This window comes from Erinaceus europaeus, chromosome 14, assembly GCF_950295315.1.
Source record: "Erinaceus europaeus chromosome 14, mEriEur2.1, whole genome shotgun sequence".
Lineage (NCBI taxonomy): Eukaryota > Metazoa > Chordata > Mammalia > Eulipotyphla > Erinaceidae > Erinaceus > Erinaceus europaeus.
In genome coordinates this window covers 13,774,741-13,788,099 of record NC_080175.1, presented here as the reverse complement: position 1 = coordinate 13,788,099, position 13,359 = coordinate 13,774,741, and the positions used below count along the sequence as shown (strand labels likewise).

The 13,359-nt window shown below is 39.7% G+C and overlaps 1 long non-coding RNA gene across 2 annotated transcripts in view; it reads right to left on the bottom strand.

The window, feature by feature from the left end:
* Window positions 1-12,792, bottom strand: part of LOC132532631 (uncharacterized) — a 33,755-nt gene extending 20,963 nt beyond the window's left edge. For both annotated transcript variants that reach the window (XR_009544552.1, XR_009544553.1), the window contains exons 1-2: window positions 12,489-12,792; window positions 10,751-10,880 (exon numbers count right to left, since the gene is read on the bottom strand). This is a non-coding gene — a long non-coding RNA (uncharacterized LOC132532631). The remainder of the gene's footprint in view (window positions 1-10,750; window positions 10,881-12,488) is intronic.
* Window positions 12,793-13,359: the final 567 nt, after the last annotated feature.

Here is a 13,359-nt window from a genome sequence, read left to right as displayed (position 1 = left end):
ACCAGTAACAATGGAAAGAGGAATTTATTTGAGATCTAGGCCCATCATGTCCATTTGGGAATCTCAGGACTCCCTGAATAGTGCCCCAGCTGATAGGGTGGCCTGATAGTGACTAAAGAGTCATCATTAAAGTATGCCAGTCTCTTGCCCTTACTCAGCTTTTGCAGTCCTTGCTTTGATAAGGTTAGCTTTGGAGTGAGTGAGGGAAGTGTACTAGGAAGTAGGTGAGGAGGGTATCTAAGTCTAAGTAGATACTATTTCATTATGAACTTTATACTGACTCACTACAGACTATTGTGTGTTTTTTGCTTTCAGGTATATATTTTGCCCTAATTTGTGGATACATGTGAACATATGCTATATCTCACGGGACCTGGCCTATGTCTAGCATGATGTGACCAGACTTCCCTGGACAGACAACCCCACCAATGTGCCTTGGAGTTCCACTTCTCCAGAGCCCTTCCCCACTAGGGAAAGAGAGAGAGAGGCTGGGAGTATGGATCGACCTGTCAATGCCCATGTTCAGCGGGGAAGCAATTACAGAAGCCAGACCTTCCTTCCACCTTCTTCATCCCACAATGATCTTGGGTCCATACTCTCCCAGAGGGTTAAAGAATAGGAAAGCTATCAGGGGAGGGGAGGGGATACGGATGTCTAGTGGTAGGAATTGTGTGAAGTTGTATCCCCTTATCCTACAGTTTTGTCAATGTTTCCTTTTTATAAATAAAACATTTTTTAAAAAAAGAAAATTGAGAAATTTCACACATGTACCAACAACTGTATTTACTGTAAGCCATTAGTTCCCCCCAATAAGAACGACAAAAAATAAATATTTATGCTAAGTTTACAAAAAAGAAGTTTGGTTTCAATTTCATGCCGGTGAGAAACAGGAAGAGGCGGGTGTTGGCGAGGTTGTAGAGATAAAGCGACTTTGCTCCACTACTGGTGGGAATACAGACTGGTGCTGCTCCTTTGGAAGACTGTCTGGAGAGTCATTCAAAGAATAAAAATGGAATTACTTTATTATCCAGCAATACCACTCCTAGCAATTTATCCAAAGGACACTGAAACACTAACACAAAGAGACATGTGCACTTCTGTGTTCAGAGCTGTATTATTCACAATAGTCAAAGAGTAGGAAGCAGCCTGAATGCCCATCAATGGATGACTGGATAAAGAATTTATGGGACCTATACTCCATGTAATACTACACTGCAATTAAAAACAAAGATGATTTTGTGTCCTTTGGGACAAAATGAATGGAACCGGAGGTGATTATGTTTGGTGAAATAAGTAAAGAAATGAAAGGCAATTACCAGATGGACTCACGTGTATGTGCAATCTAGAGATCGTATTCACATGAACTTGCAGAAAAAAAAAATAGAAGCAAGCTAACTATTTCTAAGACTTTGTGAGAACTACAGTGGTTATCTTTAGCAGGTGAGAGGGTTAGGATACAGGACTTTGGTGGTGAGTGCAGTGTGGAATTATACACTGTAATCTTACCATCTTTGTAACCCCCCATTAATTAAAAAATTAAGGAAGAAAGAAGTTTGGTTCAGTTCCCTGCCCCCACTTGCAGGGGGAGAGCTTTATGAGTTGTGGAGCAATGATACCGCTGTTTCCTCCTTCTCTGATTCTCCTGTTTCTCATTCTCTCTCTCTATATATATATATATATATATAGAGAGAGAGAGAGAGAATATAAATTATATAACATATATATTATATATTATATTTATTATATATAATTTATATATATAATATAAAGAAAAGAAAAACTAATGGCTTCTGGGAACAGTAGTCTCATATAGACATCAAGTCCCAATGATAATCCTGGTAGCAAAAACAAGTTTGCCTCCTGGAAGCTACTAACTCTTCTGGTTCCTCAGTGTTTGAATGTCCCCACATATGTGTGAAAAAAACCTTCAGAATCATTCCCACCCCAGGTGCACACTTCCTGTAAGCATGGAGTAACCCCAAACCAGAACCCTTAAAGCCAACAAGACAACCTTCACTACCATGAGGGGTGCTGGCAACAGGTGGTCATTATTGTTTGAAATCATTAAATGGGGAGGCAATTTGCTGGGATAGATGACTAGACTGCTACCTACTTCATAGAACTCATGTCTTTTTAAAAAAGAAAATAATGTCCTAAGGCACCTAGCATGGCACACGGAGCAAATCTATTTCTCCCCAACCCACATCTGAAATCATCTGCACATGTGCAGACACCTCAGGGGTTCTTTCCTTCAAGATTACTTTTCATGTCGCAGAACTGACTTCTCTTAATTAACCAGGTCTAGATGTTCAAGGTGTAGGCTAACCCCTGTGCACTTCCGGATCTTCTGGATAATTGGACTGAAAGCAAAGCATTGTCTGACTGCCCACTGTAGCCATGACATCCCTCAGCAAATCTGTGGAGAGCTCCTTACTCATCTGCAGGATCTTGTGTCAGTTCTGCCACTAGCTTGGGAAAACTTTTATCTGTCCATGGTGCAGTCCCCTAAAATGACTTCCTTTCTTCTCTCCTTTATTTTTTTTCTAAAAGCAGTCTCTCATCTGATGAGGATGCTGTTTGGCTTTATTAATCTGTAATTTTTTATGCAAAGAAGCACAACATAAGCGGAAAGGGAAACCTGCAGGAAACACAAGAACATGTAACCATCAGGAAATTGTCAACACAGAAATTAGGAAAGGAGTGTTGTTATGATTAAAGTCAGATTTTGCATGAAGAGAGAAATACTTACTTGATTAAAACAGTTGTAAGACAACTGGCCAGTAATTTGAAAGTAACAAGTTAACTCCGTGTATTGTAACAAAATTAACTGGTTCTTCACATGTAGACTATATAATAAAAGGACGTGAAGAATAATCAAGTTTTGTGGGTTCTAAATGACTAATATGTATTCAGCAAAGAATGTATCAAGAAAAGACTATTTAATTGAATTGCTGAAAGTAACATACTGAATACATGGCTGACTTGAATGTGAATCTAGACAAACTGACTTCAGGATCAAAGCTTTGTAGTCTTACGAGGGGTAAAAAAATACAGACAAGCCATACATAATTCTAGAAAAGAGAGCACATTCTCAGACTTACATGGAAGACTGACTCTATAAGAAAAACTTGATGTGTTCATGTGAAAAAATACATAATGAAATCAAAGTCAACTGAGAAAATAGTTGCAATATATATGATATAAAAATTGATTCTTTCTCCTTTTTGCCCTAAACCTAATTTTATCCCTGTGATATTAAAATTGTTGAGGGAGCCAGGCAGTGGCATACTAAGTTAAGCACACATAGTAATGCACAAGGATCTGGGTTCAAGACCCTGCTCCCCACCTGCAGAGCGAATGCTTCATGAGCAGTGAAGCAAGTCTGGAGGTGTCTGTCTTTCTCTCTCCCTCTCTATGTCCCCCTCCCTTCTCAATTTCTCTCTGTCCTATCTAATAAAATAAAAAAAAGAAAAAATGGCTACCGGGAGTGATGGATTCATAGTGTTGGCACCAAAACCCCAGCAATAACTCTGGAGGCTAAATAAATAAATAAAATAGTTAATATCCTTAGTACGATAGTGATCTTTTAAGAAACCATACTTGAAGAAGATACACAGAAGGATAATAATCTTTGTAGTGAGAAAGTTATTGCCAATCAACCAATAAAATAATCTTGTGGCAGCTACCTGTGTGCTGAGTTTGACAAACTAGGACTAGAATGCCAGTGCTGGGGTGAATCTAAAAGGAGGTTGGAATCTTTTCCCTCCAATTGTGAGCTCCATGTCTCTCAGGCTCAGATTTTAGCTGGTGGTGGGTGGAGCACTGCTCAGGAATTTGCCCCAGGGTCTTTTACTGTGGAAACTGGGATCCAATATGGCACCCTGCAGTTACTCCATCAGGAGCCATAAACAAAATAATAGTTTCCAGTAAACACTACAGAGTTTACACCCTGCAGTTTTCTAGCCTCAGTCCAGTATTGTTAAGTATAGGATTACAGGATTTAGGCTGCCAGGATTAAGTGTAACCTTCTCTCTCCACACCACCCACCCCAAGAAAGTTCTACACATTAGAAATTGCTGCCCTGATGACATAATAGTATACACAGAAAAACCTAAAGAATCCAGCAAGAAGCTTTTGGAAATCATCAGGCAATACAGTAAGGTGTCACACTATAAAATTAACATTCAAAAGTCAGTCGTATTCCTCTAAGCAAACACTAAGTTAGAAGAAGTTGAAATCCAGAAATCAATTCCTTTTACTATAGCAACAAAAACAATAAATATCTAGGAGTAAACCTAGCCAAAAAAGTGAAAGACTTGTATACTGAAAATTATGAGTCACTACTCAAGGAAATAGATAAAGACACAAAGAAGTAGAAAGGTATTCCATGTTCATGGATTAGAAGAATTAACAACATTAAAATGAATATACTACCCAGAGCCATCTACAAATTTAATGCTATCCCCATCAAGATCCCAACTTTTTTTTTTTTTTTTTTAGAAAAGTAGAACAAATGCTACAAATGTTTATCTGGAACCAGAAAAGACCTAGAATTGCCAAAACAATCTTGAGAAGAAAGAACAGAACTGGAGGCACCACACTCCCAGATCTCAAATTGTATTATAGGATATTGTAGTCAAAACTGCTTGGTACTGGAACAAGAATAGACACACTTACCAGTGGAATAGAACTGAAAGCACAGAAGTAAGGCCCAACACCTATGGACATATAATCTTTGACAAAGGTGCCCAGGCTATTAAGTGGGGAAAAGGGAGTCTCTTCAACAAATGGCTTTGGAAAAAATGGGTTGAAACACGCAGAAGAATGAAACTGAACCACTTTATTTCACCAAATACAACAATAAATTCCAAGTGGATCAAGAACTTGGATGTTAGACCAGAATCTATCAGATATTTAGAGGAAAATATTGGCAGAACTCTTTTCCACATAAATTTTAAAGACATCTTCAATGAAATGAATCCAATTACAAAGAAGACTAAGGCAAGCATAAACCTATGGGACAACATCAAATTAAAAAGCTTCTGTACAGCAAAAGAAACCACCACCCAAATAAAGAGACCCCTCACAGAATGGGAGAAGATCTTTACACGCCACACATCAGACAAGAGGCTAATAACCAAAATATATACAGAGATTGCCAAACTCAACAACAAGAAAACAAATAACCCCATCCAAAAATGGGGTGAGGATTTGGACAGAATGTTCACAATAGAAGAGATCCAAACGGCTGAGAAACACATGAAAAAATGTTCCAAGTCTTTGATTGTCAAAGAAATATAAATAAAGACATCAATACCACTTCATTCCTGTGAGAATGTTGTATTGTTATGTGGAAAACTGAGAAATTTTATGCATGTACAAACTATTGTATTTACTGTCAAATGTAAAACATTAATCCCCCAATAAAGAAATTTAAAAAAAAAAAAAAGAAAGAAAAGAAAAGAAACCGCTGCCCTATTGTATGTAGCTGCCATGTATAGTAGTAAATTTCCTGGCATGGGCATCCTTCATTCACCTTTCTACCCAGGCACCATCCTTTTGTCCCTTACTGTGGAAATTCCATTCATACAGCTTTCAGAACTGTTTCTTTGCAATTTTTTTTACTGCTTTGCCTTAGTTTGGGGGGCATTCACAGCTAGAGGTAAACACTGCCTCTCCCTGTTGGGCCATCTTGATGGAAATACTTATGGAAGAAGAACCTTCCAGTTCTGTTTAGAAGGGTCAGTCACTTATTGTAGATATGTTTGCTTGCTTGTAATTATTACCTCACCTCCTTTTTTAAAGAATTTGAGATAGCACATCAAGAGTTATACCCAACTAGGAAAAGATAGAAACAGGCTGGAGGTTTGGATTGATGTGCCAATGTCTTCAGCAGAGAAGCAATTACAGAAGCCAGACCTTCCACCTTTTGCACCCCAAAAAGAATTTTGGTCCGTACTCCCAGAGAGGGATAAATAATAGGGAAGCTTCCAATGGAGGGGATGGGATATAGAACTCTGGTGCTGGGAACTGTGTGGAATCCTTCCTCTGTTATCTTATGACCTTGTTAAGTATTATTTAATTATTAATAAAAATTATATGTATAAGAAGAAATGGAGTCTATATATCTATGGGTAAATGATTCTTTGCAGAGTAGTTGTTGAAATATGGGTACAATTTATTAACTCCCCATGATAGATGTCTGCACACCACTCCCACCAACAACTTAAGTATCTCTTCACCATTGTGCACTAGATATCCAATGTGCTCCTACCTCCAACTCCCTCTAGTCTAGAGTCCTTTGCTTTGCTCCAATATACCCCACCCAATCCAGCCTTCACCCTGTGTTTATTTACTTATTTTTTGCTACTTATAACTGAGAGCATCCAGCATCTGTCCTTCTTCTTGCTTATTTCACTTAACACAGTTATTTCTAGTTCCATCCAAGATATGGAAAAGAAGGTTGTTTCATCATTTCTTACAAATGAGTAGTATTCCATTGTGTACATATTTATTTTATTTGACCCAAAGGAGCTATAGTTTTGAGAGGGCTGGGGGGACAGTGATGAGCCTTATGTGAAGATGAATAGAAGAAGAAGAGAACTGATAAGAACTCAGTTCCATTGAGGCCACAGTCCCAGGATTCTTGCATTCAACAGATCTCATATCCAGGCATGCATTCCCCATACTATGCTCTTTATCCTTCCATTGGCTTGTTGCAGAATATCATGACAAACTTGGAAGGCAACTGTTGCATAAACAATGAAATAGAAGGAGCCTAAATCCCTTAATCATTACTAGGAGAAAAGTAACCAATTAGTGGCATCTGTTTTGATATTTATTTATTTATTGCCTCTAGGGTTATCACTGGGGCTTGGTGCCTACACTATGAATCCACTGCTACTGGAGGCTATTTTTTCTCCTTTGGTTGCCCTTGTTTATTATTGTTGTTGCTATTGTTTCTGTCATTGTTATTGAATAGGACAGAGAGAAACTGAGAGAAGAGGGGAAGACAGAGAGCGGGAAAGAAAGATAGATACCTGCACACCTGCTTCACTGCCTATGAAACAGTGGGAAGCTGGGGGCCAGAACCGGGATCCTTATGCCTGTCCTTGAGCTTCATGCCATGTGCACTTCTGTTTTGATTTTTATGTGCATGAGAAATTAATTTCAACTGTGTAGAGCAATTATATGTTTTGGGGTGGTTGAGCATAGCATTACTTTAGAGTAACATAACATACAAACGCCAAATATTTGAGGTAAGCACAGCTTGTTCTGCAGACAAGCACACCGTAGAATCAATGCCACCTGCAAAAAGCTGATCGGGGCTTATGTTTCAGTAAGAATACAGAAGGTTTTATAAACATACCTTGAAGAATGGTTCTATAAACATGCCTTAAAGAATGGTTCTTTGCGAGTTTTCCTGGCTCAACCCAATTAAAGCCACTGCTGATGCAACAAACCCTTCTCTTAATGCATTACATAACTTGTACGGGCAAAAACAGTCAGTTTTAATATTTCACTGTGGTTTTAATCTGAATGAGGAAATCACTTCATACCCTTTGACTTGTCAAAATGCCAACTTCTGGACACAATATTCTTTCATGTCATGTCCAAGAGAAACACCATCCTGCAAGTGTACACTTATCTCTGGACCCACATTTAGGGTGACCAGTCACCCCAAATTTGCTAAGACTGAGCAAATTCATGGGAATGAAGCTTAAGGGTTTTGAGACCAAGACAGTCCCAAGAAAATTGACCACTCAAAAAAAAATAATATTCTATAAGAGGCAATTCAATATATATGGTTGGAAACCCAGAAAAACACCATGGATTTTTTCTCTCTGCTACCAGGAAAGGCATATTCTAATTCAAGGGAATGCTATATTCCTTTCAGGCACTGCTGGCTGAACATCTATAGTCATTTAGATATATAATGGCCATTGTGCATAACTGCATAGATGTGACCATTTAGGTGACCAAAGTAAAATTCTCATACATATTTGATCATCCTTCATAATTCCTGCTTCACAGTTCTGAAAAGTCTTGGAATTTCTTATGTCTGGTATTAAAATGTCTCTTGTTCTGTTCATCAAGGTAAGTTTTAGAAACCATTCAAAGGATGGCTGGTTGCCAGGGAAACCAACAATATAAAGTGGGACTTTCAGTCCCACTCTCTGATTTTGGGGTTAGGGAAGAGAGGTTGGAAGTTGAGTTTAGTTGCCAATGACCAATGAATTCATCGGTCATGCTTATGAAATAAAGCTTCCAAAACATCTTCTAAAGAGGAGGAATGAGAAGACTCACCGAGAGAGCAAACTTGTGGAGAGAGTGAATCTGAAGGAGCGTGCAAGCTCTGCACCCATCCCTCAGACTTTCCCTAAGCATCTCTTCCATCTGGCTGTCCCTGCATAATAGCCTTTGTAATAAATTTGTGATCTTGTGAGTAAACAGACTTTCTGAAATCATTTTTTTTTTTTATTGAGAGGTTAATGGCTTACAGTATAGTCTTTCTTTTTCTTACCACTCACCAATGGTCTGTGTCCCCATACCCACCTCTATAGATAACTATGATAGTTCATCTTTTTACTGCTGAAAAGGTTTTTATATTTGTATTTGTTTACAGATTCTCCATACTGTTCTCCATAATGGCTGCACCAATTTGTACACTCACCAGCGGTGTAGTGTTGTTTTCGACGGGTTATGTTGTTTTCGCCTGGCTGGCTTCACGGGCGGGTAACAGACCACCAGGGACTCACGGTTGAGCTGTAGGCAGTATCTCTTTATTCATGCAGGACGCAGCACAATCTAAGACGAGCTAAGTTAAACTCAAAGTATAGTACCGTAAAACTCACAATGCTGTCTTTATATATACTTGCCAAGTAAGGTGGAAACAGGATGTGACATAGAGAGGGTGGAGAGAAAAGTGACTGGTGAAAATCAGAGTGTGACAAAGAGGGGGCAGATTAGGCGAGAATCCTATCACTGAACCACAAATGCCCTGGAGGGAGGGTGGAACTTGTTAACAGTGGTTATGTAAATAGAATGAAGTGGTTATGTAAATAGAATAGTGTTAAGCAGGGGGGATTTAAACCAAATGAAACAGAAGGGGTCTCATGCATACCAACAGTGTAGTAGAGTTTCTCTCGCTCCATATCCTCTCCAACACCTACCTTCTCTTGTTTTATTGAAGCCCATTCTCACAGGTGTGAGGTGGAATCTCAATGTGGTTTTAATTTGTATTTCTCTTCTAGCGTTTGCCCTTCTTCCGTAGCCAGTCCACAGCGTCAGGTTGAGCCTGATGTAAAGTTTCGAGACCTCCTTTGAATCTGGAGAGGTGGCAGTCGTTGACTATGTGGGTCATAGTCTGTCTGTAGCAGCAGGGGCAGTTCGGGTCATCTCTGGCTCCCCAGCGATGGAACATAGCGGCGCACCGGCCATGGCCTGTTCGAGGAGGGCCCAATCATAACGTGCTAGGTCAAAGCTGAGTTGACGCTTGCAGGGGTCTGTGATGAGGTGTTTGTTCTTTACCTCAGCTGACTGCCAACTCTGTTTCCAAGAGACTGGAACAGAGAAGTTCAGTGTAGGCATAGGGGACCAGATTGGATGACGAGACGTCAAGTGTTGGACAGGGTGGGCTAAGATATCCGCGTATATTGGTAGGTCCGGTCGAGCGTAGACGTGGGAAATGAACTTAGATGTATTTCTCTGATGATGAGTAAATTGGGGGCATTTCAGCATATGTCTGTGGGCCATCTATTCATATCTTCTGTTCACTTTTTTATTGGGTTGTTCTTTTTTGTTGTTGTTGAGTTGTATGAGTTCTTTATAGAGTTTTGATTTCAGCCGCTTGTCTGTAGTGTAGTGTGCAAATATCTTTTCCCATTTGCTGGGTTTCCTGTTTATCCTTATGGAATTTTCTTTTGCTGTGTAGAAGCTTTTTAATTTGATATAGTTTCATTTATTCATTCTTGTTTTTGTTTCTCTTGCCCATGGGGTAGAGTCACCAAATATGTATTTAATGTTAAGGTCTTGAAAGATTTCCTGTATTATTTAAGCAGTTCTTGCAGTTTAACCAGTCCTGTAGAGGAGGTCATGAGAACTTCTGGTTTGTAGTGAGTAGTCAGAAGCACAGGTAATGAAGTGGGAGGTGGCCTTAATAAGCTGATACGATCTGAGTAGATAGCGTCAGAACTGAAAATTCACTTGAGCTCAATTGAGTCACTAGCAGATGTGGGGAATCTCCACACACTCATGTTGGAGTTGAGTCAGGGAACTCCAAACACAAACAAGGAAAGCCCTGAGTCACTGATTCATGAATCTATCTATCCTAGCTCTGTCTGGGTCCTCAAAAAAACCAAATGATAATACTGAGGTTTGACTAATTGGATAGAGACAACTAGGAATTAAGAAGGAAGGTGGAGACAGAAAAGGAGGGAGACAGAGAAACACCAGCAGCACTGCTTCACCACTTGCAAAGCTTTCCCCCTGAAGGTAGGGAGGAACCCAGGGCTCGAACTGGGGTTCTTGCTCATAGCAATTTATGCTCAACTACGTGTACCACCACTCACCCCTTATTTACCTATTTTCTACATATGAGAGAAACCATCAATTGTCTTTCACTTCTGATTTCACTGAGCATAATCACCTTCATTCAGTTCCATCCATACTGTCCCAAAGGACACACTATCATCTCTTCCTAAATTGCATATCAGTATTACATTGAATATATATTCCACATTTTCCTTACCTAGTTGTCTGTAATAGGCTGATTCCATATTTTGGCTACTGTGAATAGTGTCGCTGTGAACACAGGGATGCAGATATCCTCTCCAATTAATGCTGTTGTGTCCTTTGGACATAGCCTGGTAGTGGTATTGCTGTGTAGAAAGGTATTTCCATTTTTATGTATTCTTGACACAGGATGATAATGCTACATAAGGAAGGTATGTGCAAGTGGCAGTAATGGGGGTTGGAGACAGGAGAAAACAGCTGGTGAGAGAGTGGCACAGAGTCATGCAGTGCCACCATCTGCTCTCCAACCCTGAGGTCCCCCCTTCACACTGCTAACTCAAGAACACTTGTAGTTCGATTGGTGCATCGAGGATGTTGGACTATTAATTCATCTGTATGGGGCCCACCCCACCTCAGGGACTCCAGGACTCATCTCCTTGACATTAACTTCCAGGAGGAGAGGAAGCTAATTTTTCACCCAACTAAAACAAGGCAGGAACCATGATGGAATACAGGACCACTCCATGCTGTCACCCTCTGCTTTATCACCACTTCCATCATGCCCCCACACGCCCTGTACTTTTAATTACCATAAGGTTTTCTTTCTATTGCTTCCCCTACTTTTCAAACTCAAATTAGTCTGTCTTAAAAGGAAGTTGCATATCCTTATAAATGGAAATTCAGAATTGCTTGACAGAGCTATAAAAGCTATATTAAATCAAGCGCAATGAAAGCAAAGCTGTATGATTCAATGCCCTGGTGGATGGAATATTGGGTATAAAGCTGCAAGTCTGGGGCCTGAGCTCTTTTGATTAAAATGGGACATTAGTAGAAGAAAGAGAAAGGGGTGTCAGTGTATTCACACCACGTTGAGACTTTCTCCTTGGCTAACTGAGGAAGCATTGGGGAGGAACATAATGGTCCCACTCCGGGAGTCATTGCTATTTAACCCTGTGTTTTGCACCATTGAAAAATCACCTCACAATCATTGGGTTATTCATATACTCATATTGATATCAATACTCATATTGATTTCACGTTACATGAATTATCTTAAATGGCTCTCATCACAGCCTGTTCTTCCAATGTTTCTCTCTCTAGTGATTATATTTTTTCACGGAACAAGATAATAACCCAAGTCTTTTTCTCTCTTCTTTCTCCATATCCTGAACTGCTAATCTTGCCTCATACATATTTTTCAATAAAAGCAATGGACCAGAAATCTCTCATTTCTTCCCATTATGTTCATGTACATTCATCTCTTTATTCTTGAATAAAATGTCCCTTTCCTTCCACTACTGACTCCTTCCCATTCCAGTGCCCTTTCTCACATTTGAGCTTCTGCAGTCAAACGCTCTAGCACCGAGCTATCCCCCAGACTTGAGCTTCTTGGGGACTGTTCACATACCCACCAGATCTGCCTTTTCATTCATTAATCCATATAGTCCAGCTCCTCCTCTTGTCACCCTGTCATTCCTCTGAAATTGCCCTGTCAAGATGTCCAGCTTGACTTCCCATCCTGCTTCTCAAGGCTTTTAGCCTTCCTGGCTTCTGTCAGACCAATGTCTTATCTTGCCTTCTACTCTCTGTGCCACCTCTGAGTCACCCTTGCAAGACCCTCTTCTTTTATTCAGTTGCTCAGTGTCCACCAGAATTTGACCTTGAACCCTCTTCTTTCCTTCCCAGGGGAAGATTAGTATTCTCACAACCATAAATATTGTTCATAGACTATAAATGCTCCAAACAAAGCATACCTTCTATCTCTCCCTGGAATGTAGAGGTGTTCTTCTCCTATATCCTTTTGATGTCTTCAAAGTTCCTTGGACTTCACCTATCAAAAATTAGGCTCTGATGATGCTCCTCACATTCGCCATCATCTAATTTTCCTATTTTCAGTGAAGGTCAACAACTTCCACCCAGATGCCAGAGCCAGACACTCGGGAATGAAGTATGACTAGTTCTCTCTTTCCATCTTGTCTGGTTACATTCCAAATACATCTCAATTCATCAACATCTGTCCATCTGCGTGTCATCTCCCTGATCCAATCCAACCATCCATTCTCTGGGTTGATGTAATGAGTCTGCAGTTCTCATATGCCACATGTATCTCCCTTAAACATATTATATCAATTCCTTCCCAGAAGCCCATTCCATGACTTCCCACTAAGTGAATAGAGAATGAAACCCAATTCTTTACTGTCAAAATAGAGTCCTCCGGCACCTGTTTTTCCCCACTCTTCAGAAGAAAAAAAAAATCTCACCAAATGTCTATCTGTCTAGCTATCCATTGATCATTTTCCACTACTATCTTGAAGCCCTCAAAAATGAATAAATATATAATTAAATTCAATTAATTAATTAAATAGATAAATTAAATTAAATGCTAAGACTTATAGGAAAGTAAACTGACACAAGGTTTTCAGACTAAAAAGCTGAGATAGAGATAAAGACATGTGAGATAAGACTGTAATCCTTAAAATAAGAAAACGAATGCGCTTACACATTCTCTGAAGATATTCAGGAAATGAACACACCATTCCTGAAAGCTGCAGAGCTCCTTAACTTCTGGGGGGAGTGATTACGCTGATCTGCCCAAGTAGATAATTCATACCTGTTGATCTTTTC